The sequence below is a fragment of the Nicotiana tabacum genome, chromosome 5, assembly GCF_000715075.1.
Source record: "Nicotiana tabacum cultivar K326 chromosome 5, ASM71507v2, whole genome shotgun sequence".
Classification (NCBI taxonomy): domain Eukaryota; kingdom Viridiplantae; phylum Streptophyta; class Magnoliopsida; order Solanales; family Solanaceae; genus Nicotiana; species Nicotiana tabacum.
The window spans coordinates 47266157-47284208 of NC_134084.1; the positions used below are offsets into that span (position 1 = coordinate 47266157).

Consider the following 18052-nt stretch of genomic DNA (forward strand, 5'->3'; position numbering starts at 1 on the left):
GAAGAGAAAGAAGTGAATTAAGAAGGTTAAAAGACATGAATTTTGGTTTTCTCTTAGCACATAACGGGATGGTGTGAATTTTTAAAATAAGATAAATGGTTAAAATGAAAGAAGAATGTCAAAAAAATAAGAAAACAGATAAATAAGATTCCTATACTATAAGAGATGTCACGTTATCTTGTCAAGTCCCTCATATATATATATATATAGGTTCTACGTTTTTAACTCTCATGCTCTCATTGCAAAAACAAAAACCTTTTTCTAACATTAAGAAATACTCAGCACTCGAAACGGGAACACAGATTTAATTGTCAAAGGTCCTGTAAAAATTATGGAGTTTTAAACCAAACGCTCTTTAAGTTTGGGAAAAGTGCTCTATTTTTGTTCTTCTTGTATTAATAGATATAATCCTTTAATTTACAAAATGGGACGCCTTTTGTCCTTTCTGTAGGCGTTCAAGGGATCTCTTTGCAATATTATGGAATTGAATTGGTTATGCTTTTGAGTTTCTTTTTTAACTCCAATTGCCTATTAATTTTGAGAATTGTTATATTTTCCTAACCAGCACTTCTAAACCCCTAAACCCTTTTGCGCCATCCCCAATTTCCGGCGAACCCTCGACGGCGGAGCACCACCATAAACTTCCCAGTTTCTCCACCTAATTTATTTTCCCTTTATTAGTCTTTAGATATTTATTAGTATTTATAAAGCTTTGGAAAAAAATTTCAAGCGACAAAATGGTGGTAAAAATGGAGAAAATAATTCCAAGAAAAAGTAAGACTGCTACTGATGAGGTGAGTTTTTAAATTACTTTTTCAAATTTACATACAAAATGGTGTAAAGGGTAGCTAAAAAAGTTGCTATTTTGAATCATGAATTGAGAAAAATTTGTTCTTGGTCACTCACTATTAGAAATTTTGCATATTATGTATAAATTAGATGTATTGAATAAGAAGAAAGTTAATTTATTAGCTACACAAGTTGAATGGAGAAGTGAGGATTCATATAGCTAGCTGATCTCCACTTGTTTGGGACTGAGTGCAGGGGCCGAGCTAGAAGCTTGGTAAGGGTTTAGCCGAATCCAATAGATTTTGCTTGAACAATGTATTTGTGTTAAGGAATTTGTTAATTATGTACTAATATTAAAAATTAGAACTCAATTATTAGCATTTGAAGTTGTCGTTCTAAAATTTAGACCCATAAAGTTGAAATCTTGGCTCCGGCTCTAGACTGAGACATAGTTGTTGTTGTTGTGACTTGATTATTAGCTGGTATAAAATTTATTTTAGTGATCCTGTTGAGGTGGGTTTTTATATTACTTTTCAAATTACATACAAAATGGCATAAAGGGTAGCTGATAAGGTTGCCTTTTGAAGTCAGGAATTGCGAAACTTTGTTGTTGGCTACTCACTATTAGAAGTACTGCATCTTTATGTATTAATTAGATGTATTTCACAAACAAAAAAAGTTGTTACTTTCCGAATTTACAGACAAAATGGGGTAAAGGGTAGCGGGAAAAAGTTGTTGTTTTTAATTAAGAAGTGATTTGTTCTTGGCCAGTAACAACAACAACAACATACCCAGTATTATCCCAAGTGTGGGGTTTGGGGAGGGTAGTGTGTACGCATATGTTACCCCTACCTTGTGAGGATAGAGAGGCTGTTTCCAATAGATCCTCGGCTCAGGAAAGCATAAGCACTACATTAAAGAAAATATAGACATTACCAAAAAGCCATATAAAAGCAGAAAAAAACAACAAGACAGTAAGGTGATCAAGTATGAAAGAAAACTAACGGTTAGTCATAAAAACCTACTACCAACAGAAAATGAGACTGTGTGTCAATACTACTGTTCTTGGCCACTCAAAATTAGAAATTTTGCATCTTTATGTATCAATTAGATGTATTGAATAAGAAGAAAGTTATTTTTGTGTAAATGTGACTGATTATTAGCTGGCGCATTTCTTATTTAAGCGGGTTGATGTGTAAATGTGACTGATTATTTTTGTGTAAATGTGACTGTAATGTTGTATTTTTGCTTGCATTCCACACACTCGAGATGCTTCATTCCCTGTATTTTATTTTTGGATTTTCTTTATCTGATTTAAATGTTATAAGTGGTGGAATGAGTTTCTTCATTAGAATCAGTATTTGCTTTTGTGTGAAAATAATCAGCTTTTAGCAAATAATGACTTTTGTTTGAACTGATTAATTTTCCAAATTATTTGAATCAGAATCAATTTCAGAATCTAAATGAAACAGGCCAATTTTGAAGTTTCTGTTACTTACTGGCATTCGTGTTTTGCCACTATCCTATACTCTTTAAGTTTTGGTTGAGTTGGGTTAAACTACAGGATCCGTATGGCAATCATGATTATTATCAACACCAAGTAGGATTGTTTGCTTTATTCTTATATTGAGAAGAGGAATCTTGTTGTGTGTTACTGTTAAGCATTTTTATGGGCTTTGCTTCCTTTACAATAATATGAGATCTTAGTGTTAGAAACTTAAGCTATGACATGTTGAAACTTTAGAATATCCAGAAATGTTTAACCTAGTGAAAAGAGAAGGTGGGGCGGGGCAGGCTGGGGAGGGGTATTATTCTGTCCCGAAGAAATGGGAATGCGTGTTTTCTGTGTGTTTGGAACCAAATAGTCATAGGATCAAAAGGATTAAAATTGATTATTAGACACAATATTTCTTGAGTAGAAGTACCAAACATCAATATGAATAAAAAGATTAGAACTTGACCAATTGCTCTCTTTTTCTTACTCTACTGCCTTGTGATTCTTTTTGATATCTTGATTGGCAGGTCATTTCTGAAGAGACGGATATGAAAGTAAAGAAATACCTTAGAGGTGAAGGAGCAAATTTGGAGGTACTGAAGTTTGTTAAGACTTCTAAACGTGCTTTTCACTTAACTCTGGTTCTGGTTAGTTTTTCATTTCCTTTGATAATCATATGTTAAAGAGCTGTTTTTAATACTTTGCAGGCATTGAAGGACAAAAAATTAAAGGGTCAGCTTGCTGTGAGAGAATAGTTGTATGGAAAATCTGCAACAGCTGCTGCGAAGGCTGAGAAGGTGTCTAGCCTGTGTTTAGATAGTTTAGCTTAAATTTCTAGGCGTCTACAGTATATTTTTTTCCCATTAAACTCAGCTGCAGAAATCCTAGGTTAAATTGCATGTATCAAGTTGTCTCTGTTAACCTCTTGAAGTTGATTTTGTCGATTGCATACCCTTTTATGCCGGGGATCAAGATTTGCTTGAATCTCTGACTGTTCTGCTTTTGTCAGTGGCTTATGCCAAGTGAGGGTGGCTATCTAGAGGTTGATGATAAAGGTATTGAGAAGACATGGAGAATAAAGCAAGAGGCAATTGCCCGTGAAGTTGACATTTTGAGCTCTAGGAAACAACATGATATTGTCTTACCAGGTTAATCCTTTGGAAGATTTTGCTTATATAAATACTGAAAAAGCTGCAGAGTTGTTGGTCTTTGTTTCCTTTTCATTTGATTTTGGGCATGTCCAACATGTTTATCCATTTAACCTGCAAGCAAAGTAGTGGAACGTAGTGTGATTCTTCCCTAGCAACTGAAACTGGATTTAGTCATTACTCATCTGTTAAATTTGATTTTTGCTCAGATAATTTTTTGAATCTTGGTAAAAGCCTCACTAATGGAAGCTGTGGAGATCAAAACCTTTGTTATTTTGCTTTATTGGAGAATTTCAAAAATAATTGTGAAATATTTGGTCTGAAGCATATGTGCTTCCGCACTAAAGTTAGTTTCACAAAAGTTGTTGACTTGTATTTTGCAGATTTTGGTCCTTACACTCTTGAATTCACCCCTAGCGGTCGCTACATGGCTGCAGCTGGACGCAAAGGTCACCTTGCTATTGTAGATATGAAAAACATGAAACTCGTTAAAGAACTGCAGGTACTTATTGCTGTTTGATTTGTTCTCGTAAAAGATTATATAAACCAAGCATATAGATGTATTGTTATGGTTCGTAAGGTGTCAAATTACTTCTAGGGTTTTCAAGGCTCCCATCGGCTGTAACATATAATAATCCGTTTAGTATGGAGTAATCTTAGCTTGAAGAATTAGACAACTTGGTATCATTAATTGTATCACATACATCACTTAATTTATCAAATGAATAAGTGCCAGCATCATTTTATCTTATAACACATCGTTGAAATAAAGTCTTGTACTACATTTGCATTAAGGAGTTCCTTACCACTTTTTGAGGCTCAGGTGTACTTATAGCTTCTGCTTCTATTCCAGGTCAGGGAAACGGTGCGTGATGTAGTATTCTTGCATAATGAACAATTTTTTGCTGCTGCTCAAAAGAAGACACGTTTTATGTCCAAATTTCTTGATTGTAATGTGTTATAAGATGGGTTGCAAAGGAACTCTCATCCTTTGGTTATGTTTCACAGGGTATAAAGATTATATAAGTTCCTATGCTCTTCTTAAAAGTTCACATAGATCTCAGTCAACTTGGATGAACTTGCGGATGAACTTGTTCTAGCATTTTCTTCTCTTTCCGTCAGCTTGGATTTTACTGCTGGATCCTATGTGAAGCTCAATACTTTTATCAGCAATTTTGTGCATGTTCTTTTAATTATATTCCACATCTCACCAATCACCATTCTTTCATTCCCATGTCCATCACAAATTTGACAGATTTCGTTTCTAAATTTAAATATCTGGCATGTCACAGGTACCCATATATATACAATAGAGATGGCACAGAGCTCCACTGCCTGAAGGTTAGTTTGACCCGTTTAGTCTTTTATAATTGACTGCCCCAGAAAATAAATATTTATGGATTCCATGTGGTCGATTGCTATTTTGGGATGTTATTGTTGAAACAAATGCATGCTCATCTGTTTTGCATTTCCCGATTCATAGGTTTTTAGCCAATTATTAAGTAAAAATGGTGCTCACTTATGCTCTTTCCTTAAAACTCCAGGAACATGGTGCTGTGCTAAAGCTTCAGTTCTTAAGGAATCACTTCCTTTTGGCTTCTATAAACAAATTTGGTCAGCTCCATTATCAGGATGTTACTACTGGACAGATGGTAGGTAATCTTCGAACTGGCCTGGGCCGTACGGTGTGGTTGCTGTCGGCCATTCTGGTGGAACAGTCAGCAGCCATTCTGGTGGAACAGTTAGCATGTGGAAGCCTGCAAGCGCTGCTCCCCTAGTGAAAATGCTCTGTCATCCTGGACCAGTCACTGCTCTTGCATTCCATTCTAACGGCCATCTAATGGCAACCGCTGGTATGGAGAGGAAAATAAAGATTTGGGATTTGAGGAAGTTTGAGGTTCTCCAAACCTTACCAGGACATTGCAAGGCCTTGGATTTTAGTCAAAAAGGTTTACTTGCTGCTGCAACCGGATCTTTCGTACAAGTTTTTGGAGATCTTTCTGGATCTCAGAATTATAGCCGTTATATGAATCATTCTATTGCGAAAGGATACCAAGTAAAGAAGGTGGCATTCAGACCATATGAAGACGTTCTAGGCATAGGGCATTCTATGGGTTGGTCTTCTATCTTAATTCCAGGATCCGGAGAACCCAACTTCGATTCTTGGGTGGCAAATCCATTCGAAACATCTAAACAAAGGAGAGAGAAGGAAGTCCGATCTCTTCTTGACAAGCTTCCTCCAGAGACTATCATGTTAGATCCTACAAGGATTGGTACAGTGAGGTCAACTAGAAAGAAGGAACAGCCAACAAAGGAGGATAAAGAAGCTGAAATGGAAGCTGCTATTGAGGAAGCTAAAAGTATACCTATGAAGAAGAAAACAAAAGGTAGAAGCAAGCCGAGTAAGATTGCAAAGAAGAAGCAAGAAGCTGTCGAGAAAGCTAAGAAGCCGTTCCTGGAGCAACAGATGACTGAATTCTCCAAGAAAAGAAACTCACTGAGGAAACTCAGCTTCCAAAATCTTTAGAGCGTTTCGTTAGGAAGAAAGCAGTAGCATGATCAGTTACGTCTACTGAACTTATCTTTCTTGCCCTTAACTTGCATTTGCATTTCATTCTTTTTGTTTTCTCTCCCTATTCACTTCCCTTGAGGGAGATGGTTATAGAAATTGAAAAGGCAAGTGTTGTAATTCTTCAGATCAAGTTTATCCCCTTTTCTCGCTGTTTACATTGTTTTGTTGTTAGATTAAAAATGTAGGCATTCTTGTTTAAACATGGGTTTTCCAGCTTGAAATTACAGGCCAATGTAAAATCTGTAAACTAGGCCATGTATAATTAATTTATCATAGCCTTGACTACTTTCCTGCTATGTATAGGCATTCATAATCTTTGTTCTACTTTTTCCCATCTGTTTCTCTTTCATTTTGAACTTGCACTGATATGTTTTGAGGCTAGTGCACAAGTTGTATTCAGTAAATATTCTACAGTCGAACAGGTGCAATTTCTGTTACTTTACTGCTGGCTGCAGCCAGGATCCTGTTAGTTAAAAAGAAAGCAGATGAGAGGACCAAAGGTTGAATAAGACATTGTTAAGACTTGCATCTCATATACTATAGATATGAAATGTGATTTATATCCATAAAGTTCTAAAAACTATCAAAAATATCTAACAATACCAAACAAGTAAACTTGATAATCCTGTATATGCAAAACCTTCATCGATCATATTCATTACTATCATCACAACCATAGTCCTTAACATAGATAAGTTTGGCACAAAATTATCATTTTTATAATGAACTACATAATACAATATCCTAAAACTATAACCTCATATTTTAATATAAACTGTTAATAACACAATTACTAGCCACTTTAATTCGTCAAATTGCAATAATATTATAAGATCCATCGGTCCAAAAGAAAATGATAGTAATTAGCTAGTGGTTAGTTGGATCATAATAGATGGTGTAATTTTTTATAAAATACAAAAGTTTGGGGTAATTTTTAAAATTGTTAAAAAAATCAAGGGAGAAATTCAAAAATAGCCAGATTTACAAGTGGTCGTTCAAAAATAGCCTAGTTTAAAAAATAATCGAAATTTAGCCACTTTTCATGTAAAGATAAATCTGAACGAAAACACTGTTCAAAATCCGGAAAAATACTCTAGCATAATATACTGGAGTTCTGGAGTTTGGAGCATCGGTGCTCCAGTCTCCAGTATATTATACTGGAGCCAGCAAAGTATATTAGTCCAGCATAATATGCTAGAAGTTCATACACAGGTGCACCGAACTCCAGTATATTATTACTGCTTTTCTGTTGTTTCACTTTATAGGGTAGGGTCACCGTGCCTATGTGGGTCATAGAAAAGAAAATACATAAAGCCTAACAAGCGAGCCATGCTTCCTTGAAATTTGCCAGAACTGTCATCACCTATGGTTGATTAAGAAAAAAAACTGGAAACAAGAGACCTGGTTTTTTTCCAGTTTCTGATTCCAGAATGTCTGCATCTATTGTTCTTGTTATAGATGAATGTTTAGATGAACTACACCTCCTGAATTACATCCCTCCTTGCATGCATTTGTTGATTCACTTCCCTCGACAACGAGAATTTAGAGTATATTGTATGGCCGCACAGTATTTTATGATTTTTCGGAGGAATTTATAGCATCCATCTGCTAATGTGTAATGTGCTGCCTGGTGACAAATCACCAACTCAGGAGTCCTTGAAAGCAGCCCGAAAACTGGCTAGACCGTGCTATTTTTACACAAATCAAACAGTGGTATTTTGGGCCAAAAATAGGTCTAGAGCTAGTTTTGGGATTTGAAAATTTTGTTTCCAAAATCTGCCAAAACATGGATAAAATCTATAAACAAACATATTTTGCCAAATTTTATTTGGAAAAATTTGGCAAAATCTACGGCGAAATGGGGGCTTAATCTTCTCAACCTACTTTTAATAGTTAGATTAACTAGTGAGTTAAGTGAAACAATTTGATTTTCTTGTTTCTGGTGTAGTGCAAAGTGGACTTGGATTGTGTGGTCATTTGCCAACAGACCAATTGGCAATCCATCAACTTTATTAAAGAAAATGACAAAAGGGAGTGTCCTACGCCTTGTTCCCCCATTTAGAAAAAAAGGTGTAAATAAATAGTTCTTACACCTGTTTGGACAGAACTTTGAGACAATCTCCGACTGCACCATTTCTTGCACCAAATCCAAATTTGGTGTAAAAAAATATATTTTTTTTTGCTCTAATGCAACACTAAATCTTGCACCATTATAGAGCATCTATTCATAACTCCAAATTTGATTTATTATTATTTTATTCAATCTTTTTATTTTTTGGACTTTTAATTTATCATATATTGTGTATATAATTAATTTTTATATTAAGATCTTTATAATTTTAATTTTATATCCGATTTTTTGATATATTAATTTTTGTATATATATTATATTTATATAAAATTATAAGTTAATTTTATTATTATTATAATTGTATAAAAAGAGATATAACCATTATTTAAAAATAAAAAATGCAAATGTAAGATATCTAATGTTGCTGAATTGAAAAGTGAAAACTAAAATTTAAAAAAACAAAATTAACAATACATAAAATAAAAATACATTATAATTAAAGTACATAAAAGGAGGATACATTAAAATTGAAATTACATTAAAAACATAAAACATAAGTTTAGTGCACACATGTATTATACTGCACAACATGATAATTGAGGACGAACGTGATCTTAATGCACCAATTGAAAATGCACGTGAATGTCCAGCTCCTACGGTAGAAATGGTAGTAGATGAAGATCACCAATTTGAACAATTTTTAGCTCGACACAAAAAATTAAGGAAAAAGATGTGCATTTCGCACTTCGTAATGCATTAATCGAGCATTTATGGGAGAATAGAGGCGAAAGTTAAATATTTATGTGGTACTTAAATTAAATTTGACTATGATGTAATATTTATTTAATTATCTTTTATCAATGATTTCACTTTTAGTTGATTTGTCCTTTAATATAATTTTGTAATACATGATGCTATAAGTGGTAAATGTGAATTATATATAATGAATATGGAAAAAAGAAAAAAGATAGTATTAGTTTGAAGGAATAAAAAATGAAAAGTAAATAGAAGATAATAATATAATATAGAAGAGAGAGAAGATTTGGTGTAAAAAATGGTGTAATGGTTGGAGTAAATTTGGTGTTACACCATTTTGGCGTGAAAATTTGGTGTGAAATTTGGTGTTAGAGTTGGAGATGGCCTAAGGCCTAATAACTAAGCTACTGAAGCAGGGATTAGATCTATGTTGCTCGGACTCTCCGAAAATGTCCAAAAGTAGTGTATTTTCAGGATCCAACACGGGCGCGACAACATTTTGGTCCGCGCAACATAGGATTAGATCTGCACAGCTCTGTCTTTAGGCATTCCAGCAAAACTGCAACAATCATTAGTCCATTACTCATACAATACACCAAACAAATTTAGGCTCTCAAACTCAGAGAAGAAGAATGGCTTATGCAGCTCTTTCTTCACTTATGCATACACTGCAGCAACTCCTGCAGCCTAACCAACGTTTGGTTTGTGGAAGCTGTATACCACAACAACATGTTGAATCCACTTATCAAAGTCTTTCTGCTCTGCAAGTTTTCCTTGAGGAGGCTACAGAGGAAGCCAAAGATATTGAAACTCTAATGGGTTTGGAAAAGAGAATCAGAGATGTAGTCTACAAAGTAGAATATAGAGTTGATTCAAGACTAAGAAGTGTCATTGTAGCAGATTGCGGAGATGACCGAGAAAGGGCTTGTAAAGCCTTCAATGAAGAATTGCAAGAAGTCGAAAAAGAAGTTGATTCTCTCAAGGAAGAAGTGATACAGATCGAGTTTAACAAACATGGAAGCAAATCTGCAGAATTAGCACAACTTCTTCCCCATCAAGAAGGTATGCAATTGAGCAAAATACTGTTGTTGGAATGGAGGATGACTTCAACACCATACTAGATCGCCTCACCGCACAAACACATGAGCTAACTGCATACCAGTTGTTGGTATGCGCGGTATAGGTAAGAAAACTCTTGCTAGAAAAGCTTATAATGATTCATCTATTCGATATTGATTTGATACACATGCATGGGTCACAGTCTCAGAGAACTACAATGAGAGACAAGTGCTACTAGATATTATTTCAATAAGTCGGGATAGAACTGATGAAAGCTATGAAACAATGAGCACAAATCAACTAGCAGAGATTGTGTATAAAGGTCTAAAAAGGGTGGGAGATTTCTAATTATCATAGATGATCTTTGGAGTATTGAGGCATGGTGTTGCGGAAGCCAAATGTATATAGTGTGAATAAGTCACAACTACTATACCAAAAATTATGACAGCCACCAAATAATAAATAAGACAATAAAGCAACAATAAAGAGAACACCAGAATTTACGAGGTTCGGCTAATTTTGCCTACTCCTCGGACACAACCACTATTTTATTTCACTCCAAAAAATACAAGTGAAATAATACTAAAGAGAGAAGATACAAATGCCTTAAACAGATGAGAAGGCAAATGAGAGGTGTGTTTAAATCCTAAACATTAAGCCTTCTTTTATAGGGGGAAAATCCCCCCAACTTTTGTTTTCCCACCGATGTGGGACAAACATTTTGTCAAATTCAACAAATCTCCACCTTGGCAAAATTCCACATCTTCAATTTTCTCTCAATAACAAATTTGGTTGTGTCTTCATCTTCAATCTTCAATGTTCAACAATGTTGATCAAATCCAAACAATGTTGAAACTTGATCGCAGTCACCACCTTTGTCAGCATATCAGCAGGATTCTCCGTAGTATGAATTTTCCTCACTGTGACTCCACCTTCTTCTATGATTTCTCGTACAAAATGATACCGAACATCAATGTGCTTCGTCCTTGCATGATAAACTTGGTTCTTCGCTAATTGAATAGCACTTTGACTATCACAAAAAATTGTGATACCTTTTTGTTCAACACCAAGCTCCTTTAGCAATCCTTAAAGCCAAATTGCCTCTTTCACAGCCTCTGTAATAGCCATGTACTCTGCCTCTGTTGTAGACAAAGCAACTGTTGACTGCAAAGTAGACTTCCAACTAACTGGTGCCTTTGCAAAAGTAAACACATAACCAGTAGTTGATCTTCGTTTGTCCAGATCACCCGCAAAATCTGAGTCACAATATCCAACTACAGACTGATTGTCTTCCTGCTCAAAAACTAACCCGACATCTACAGTATTATGAATATACCGTAGAATCCACTTCACAGCTTGCCAATGCTCCTTCCCTGGATTGTGCATATATCTGCTAATAACTCCAACAGCTTGTGAAATGTCAGGCCTTGTGCAAACCATTGCATACATCAAGCTACCAACAACATTTGCGTATGGTACCTTTGACATATACTTTCGTTCAACTTCATCCATTTGCGACATAGTAGTACTTAGCTTAAAATGGGAAGCAAGTGGAGTACTAACTGGCTTAGTCTTGTCATCTATGCCAAAACGTTGAAGTACTCTCTTCAAATATTCCTTTTGAGATAAACAGAGTTTCTTTGAACGTCTATCTCTAATTATCTCCATGCCAAGAATTTTCTTTGCCTCACCCAAATCCTTCATCTCGAACTCCTTCTTCAGTTGAATCTTCAACTTATCAATTTCTTCCAAATTCTTGGAAGCTATCAACATATCATCAACATATAAGAGAAGATATACAAAGGAACCATCTTTAAGCTTGTGCAAATACACACAATGATCGTATTTGCTTCTCTTGTACCCTTGCCGCACCATAAACTCGTCAAATCGCTTGTACCATTGTCTAGAAGATTGTTTCAATCCGTACAATGATTTTTCAAGTTTGCACACCATATTTTCTTTTCCAGCAACTTTGAATCCTTCTGGCTGAGTCATGTAGATTTCCTCCTCCAAGTTTCCATGTAAAAACGCAGTTTTTACATCCATCTGAACTAGTTCCAAATCCAATTGTGCTACCAAAGCCAACATAATTCTAATGGAGGAATGTTTTACAACTGGAGAAAACACTTCATTGTAATCAATTCCCTCCTTTTGAGCATATCCTTTGGCCACCAATCTTGCTTTGTAGCGAACATCTACTTGGTTAGGAAATCCTTCCTTCTTTGCAAATACCCATTTGCACCCAATTGCTTTCTTTCCCTTCGGGAGATTGGCCAATCTCCATGTATGATTCTGATGAAGGGACTGTATTTCATCATTCATGGCAATCCTCCACTTATCTTCTTCTGAACTTTGGACAACGTCTTTATAAGTAGTAGGAACATCATCAGCTACAATTGAGGTTGCACAAGCAACCGTCTCTATGAGACGAACAGGTTTCGTTATTGTTCTTTTTGTCCTGCTGGTTGCTATTGATTCAAGTTGTTGTTGAGGTTCCTGAGTTGGAATCTCCTCTACTGGCTCTCCTTCTAGAGGATAATCTTCATTTGTTTCCTCCTCTGCTTCTTGTGTAGGAAAAATAAATTTTCCCTCAAACTCCACCTGCTTAGAAGCACCTTCATTTTGTTTGGTATCTTCTGTTACCTTATTTACCATAGCAGATTCATCAAAGGTAACATCCCTGCTGAATATTACTTTCTTTGTCATAGGACACCATAAGCGATATCCTTTGACTCCAGAAGTAATTCCCATAAAAATAGCCTTCTTTGCCCTTGGATCCAATTTTGACTCCGTCACATGATAATATGCAGTTGAGCCAAACACGTGCAAAGAGTTATAATCTATAGCAGGTTTTCCATACCATTTTTCAAATGGTGTCTTGCCATCAATAGCAACAGATGGTAGACGATTAATGAGGTGGCATGCATATGTAATTGCCTCAGCCCAAAATTCTTTGCCCAAGCCAGCATTGGACAACATACACCGTACCTTCTCCAGCAAGGTCCGGTTCATACGTTCTGCCACTCCATTCTGTTGTGGTGTATGTCTAACAGTGAAGTGTCGGACGATGCCATCATTTTCACAGACCTTATTGAAATGATCATTTTTGTATTCACCTCCATTGTCTGTGCGAATACACTTGATCCTCTTGCCTGTCTGATTCTCCACCATCGTCTTCCATTTGAGAAAAATTCCCAACACTTCATCTTTGCTCTTCATTGTATACACCCATACTCTTCGGGAAAAATCATCAACAAAGGTTACAAAATAGTGCTTCCCACCCAATGAAGGTATTTTGGAAGGACCCCAAACATCAGAGTGTACATAATCCAAAATGCCTTTAGTATTATGGATCGCTGTACCAAATTTAACCCTTGTCTGTTTCCCTTTAACACAATGCTCACAAAACTCCAAGTTGCAAGCCTTGACTCCTTTTAACAATCCTTGATCTGATAGAGTTTTCAAGGATTTTCCTCCAGCATGTCCCAAGCGCATGTGCCATAGCTTGGTTGCTTCTGCCTCTTTGTCGTCACTGGATGTCACTGTCGCTGTCCCAATAACTGTACTGCCACAATAGCGGTACATATTATTATTCTTCCGATTAGCCTTCATTACCACTAGTGCACCGGAACATACTCTCATCACTCCATTTTCTGCAATGATTTTAAACCCTTTTGATTCCAGGGCTCCCATAGAGATGAGATTCTTCTTCAAATCCGGTACATATCGAACATCTGTTAATGTTCTGATCATTCCATCATGGTTCCTTAATCGTATTGAACCAATGCCATATGAGGTAAGAGGGCTGTTATCTGCTGTGTGGACGACTCCATATTCTCCTTCTTGAAATTCCACGAACCAGTCCCTGTTGGGACACATATGATAGCTACAAGCCGAGTCTATCAACCATATGTATGATGATGTTGATGACTCTGTTGTAACTAATGAGAAGTCTGAATCATCACAATCAGCTACATTTGAATCCATAATAGCCTTTCCATTGTTATGTTTGGCCTTATTCTTCAACTTCGGACAGTCTTTCTTCCAGTGCCCCTTTTCTCGACAAAAGGCACATTCATCTTTGCTGGGTCTGGATCTTGACTTGGATCTTCCCTTCTTTGTCCTCGTTTGATTTTGAGGACGACCCCTCACAAACAGTGCTTCTCCTTCTCCGCCCTTCTGTTTTTCTCGCTTTCTTTGTTCATAGCTGTACAAAGCCGAACAAACTTCTCTGAGAGAAATTTCGATGGAGTAGAGTAGTTTCAAGGTGCTCGTACTCATCAGGAAGTGACGCCAACAACATTAAGGCCAAGTCACCATCATCATAAGTTGTATCCATATTTTGCAAATCTGTGACCAACTTATTGAAACTGGTGATATGTTCATTCATCGTGGTACCAGGAACATAGGTGAAGTGAAACAGTCTCTTCTTCATGTACAATTTATTTTGACTGTTTTTCTTCAAAAATTTATCCTCCAGCCCTTTCCATAATTTACTTGCAGAAGTTTCCTTTGTGTATGGATATTTCTGCTCTCTAGCAAGGTAGGATCGAATAGTACCGCAAGCAACACGGTTGATAATTCTCCAATCTTCTTCTCCAATAACATCTGGTTTCTTTTCTTCAATGGTCAGATCTAGCCCTTGTTGAAAAAGGACATCTAGAACCTCGCCTTGCCACATCCCAAAATGTCCGGACCCGTCAAATATTTCGACCGTAAATTTCGCATTTGACACAATTCTTGTCATAAGCGAAGATGCCAATGATGACGTATTGTTGACACTTGATGTAGATTCTTCTTGTTTATTGTCTCCCATCTTTGACACAAATATTATTTAATAGCTGACGACACAAATCAAGATTATTTCCTTTCTGGTGTGGAAGATCAGACTAAGCTGCAACCACAGAGCATACTCAGACAGAACCTTGACTCAGTTACCAAGATAAATCTTTTCTGATGTGGAAGATCAGACTATGCTGCAACCACAGAGCATACTTAGACAGTACCTTGGCTCTGATACCAATTGTTGCGGAAGCCAAATGTATATAGTGTGAATAAGTCACAACTACTATACCAAAAATTATGACAGCCACCAAATAATAAATAAGACAATAAAGCAACAATAAAGAGAACACCAGAATTTACGAGGTTCGGCTAATTTTGCCTACTCCTCGGACACAACCAATATTTTATTTCACTCCAAAAAATACAAGTGAAATAATACTAAAGAGAGAAGATACAAATGCGTTAAACAGATGAGAAGGCAAATGAGAGGTGTGTTTAAATCCTAAACATTAAGCCTTCTTTTATAGGGGGGGAAATCCCCCAACTTTTGTTTTCCCACCGATGTGGGACAAACATTTTGTCAAATTCAACACATGGGACCAAATGCAAAGACTATTTCCAAATGAAAACAACAAAAGCACAATCCTATTAACAACTCGCCTTAACTATGTTGCTGATTATGCAAGCCCTGATTTCCCCCCTCATAGTATGTCTTTTCTAAGTTTAGACGATAGCTGGAATCTGTTTACTGAAATGCTGTTCAAATCGGGAAGCATATCATACAACAATGTCGAGGATTACCTCTATCGATCGTTGTCATTGCTGGAATTCTTGGCAAGAGGACCCGACCCATGATAATTGGAAGAAAATTGAGGAAAATTTGAACTCATTCTTTGGTACGGTTTCTGAACAGTGTCAATCAATTCTTTCATTGAGCTACAGTTACTTGCCCCAAAATTTGAAGGCTTGTTTTCTCTATGTTGGAGGTTTTCCTGAAGGTATGGAGACTAATGTTTCCAAGTTGATTAGGCTATGGATAGCTGAGCAGTTCATAAAAGCAAGAAGGTATAAGAGGTTATAAGTGGTGGCAGAGGAGTATCTACAAGACTTGATTGATAGAAGTCTTATTTTGGCCGGTAAAAGAAGGGCTAATGGTAGGATGAGAACTTGCAAAATACACGATCTTCTTCGTCAGCTGTGCATAATAGAAGCTCACAATGAAAATGTTGTGCACGCCATGAATGCAAATGTCCCCATGTTCTCAGAAGCCATAAATGATCAACGACGAGTAATTGTTCCATTTGATATTAAAGAGAAGCATGTTTACCCTACAAGGCATAGCAGTGTCATTACAAGTATGACCCGGACATTTATTTTTACGAAATATTCTGATTTTCCATTGTTTCACAGTTCAAGCTGCTTAAGGTGTTGGACGTATATAATGTCCGTTGCGATTTCTCATGTGTAATACCTAAACTTATACATTTGAGATATGTTGCTGCAAACATTGACGAAGCTCCTTCACTTGCCAAATTATGGAATCTACAAACCATAATTCTTTGTAATTTTGCAAGCAAAGACTTGCATCTCCCACAAGAGATCTGGACAATGTCAGAGATAAGACATCTAGATATTAGATGGTCAATACATATGCCTAATTCTCTTGCGACAGAAAGTTATAATAGTATTGAAGAACAACCTTTGTTTCTCAATAACTTGCAAACACTTGTGCTATGTTCCTCTCCTTATTTGGCGGAAATCCTAAGAAGAACTCCCTATCTAAATAAGCTAACGATTTTAGATGAATCTAGACACCCTGACTGTCCTGCTATTCTTGATCCTCTCAGTCTTCTACAGGAGTTGGAGACACTAACTATAGAAGCAGATTTAGGCAGTGACCTGATGATTCTCTCTCGGGATATTTTCCCTCCTAATCTCAAGCAATTGAAATTGTCGTATGCTACTTTACAATGGGAAGATATGGTTGTGCTGGCTAATTTACCCAATCTTGAGGTGCTCAAAGCATATTCTGCATTCGAGGGAACAAATTGGAAACTAAATGAAGATGTTGTATTTCAAAAACTAAAATATCTACGACTTCAGTACGGAGGTCTGGAAAGGTGGGAAGCAACTAATGATAATTTTTCGATGCTTGAGCAACTACTCCTGTATGGGTTCCGGAAGCTGGAGGAGATTCCTCAGAGCATTGGAGATATAATGATACTAAAATTGATCCAAATAGAACGTTGCAGCGCTGCAGCAGTCACTAGTGCAAAGAAAATTCAGCAAGAGCAAGAAAGCTGGGGAAATTATGGGCTTCAAGTTCGAATTATCTAGCTTTGATTATCAAGTATGTTAATATTCCAACTTTGATTATTAGTGATTTTTTTTCTTTTTGATTTGCACAGGGTGTCCGAGTCTCTAAGAGCCCCGACTAATCCTGGGGTGCACAGGCCCTCGGCAAGGAGTTTCCCGCAAGTGCATCACGGTTAATTCAGGTTTTACCCAGTTCGATGACCTTCAAAAATTGTTTAACTTGAGACCTTGACAGGGAGCAAACCCCAAGGCTCAAGTCAATTGCCACCAGGCTCAAGTCGAACTTGTGATTTTCTGTGTTCTTTCGTTTTTCTTTTTACCTTCTTTTCTTATTAAAAGGTTTGTAAATTTTGAGAACTGTTATCTACAGACTACAGTTAGAATCTTAAGATCAGAGGCAGATCCAGGATTTTGACAGGATGGATGCACTATTAAGAAGGGGTGGATCCATGATATAAATTCTACATGTTCAACCTTTAGGTCTTACTAGCGCACCCTTTACACATTCAAATTATAAGTTCAAAATTAAAATTAAAAAAAAAATATTTTTCTTGCATCTATATCTCTTATCCACATTGAAAATGTCGGGATCAGTCGAACCCATTGATTATATGCTACATCATACAATTTTACTAGTTTTAATATACATATTTTGTTTAATCATATAAGATTTTACGGTGACAAAAGAAGAATAAGAATTTTAATGTGTGAAAATTTTGAAAAAATAAATCAACAAAAAAAGAAATAAAAGAAAAAAATACTTAATTAATACGCAAAAAGTAACACCAGACATATTCATCTCCCTGGGCGTCTAGTTCTAGGGAAAAAAAGAAGAAAAAACAACAAGATTGATATAGGATTTGACCTTACAACCTCACTCAGAGAGATAGACCCAGTAACTATCACATTATATAATACTTTGAGCATGAGTGCACACACATATATTTAAGTATTTCTGAAAAAAAATATAACATTACTATACATAATTCAGGGAGGGGAGCATGAGTTCACGTGCCCCATGAAACCCCCCTAAATACGCCCTAAGATACATTGTAGTTTTA

General features: G+C 36.3%; 1 long non-coding RNA gene and 1 pseudogene across 1 annotated transcript; both read left to right on the forward strand.

The window, feature by feature from the left end:
* Positions 1-601: 601 nt before the first annotated feature.
* LOC107791400 (putative U3 small nucleolar RNA-associated protein 7) lies at positions 602-6136 on the forward strand (annotated as a pseudogene).
* A 2932-nt stretch (positions 6137-9068) lies between these two features.
* On the forward strand, positions 9069-17551 carry LOC107791398 (uncharacterized). The gene is made up of 2 exons (XR_012709495.1): positions 9069-10014; positions 17084-17551. It is a non-coding gene; the product is annotated as an uncharacterized LOC107791398 (long non-coding RNA).
* Positions 17552-18052: the final 501 nt, after the last annotated feature.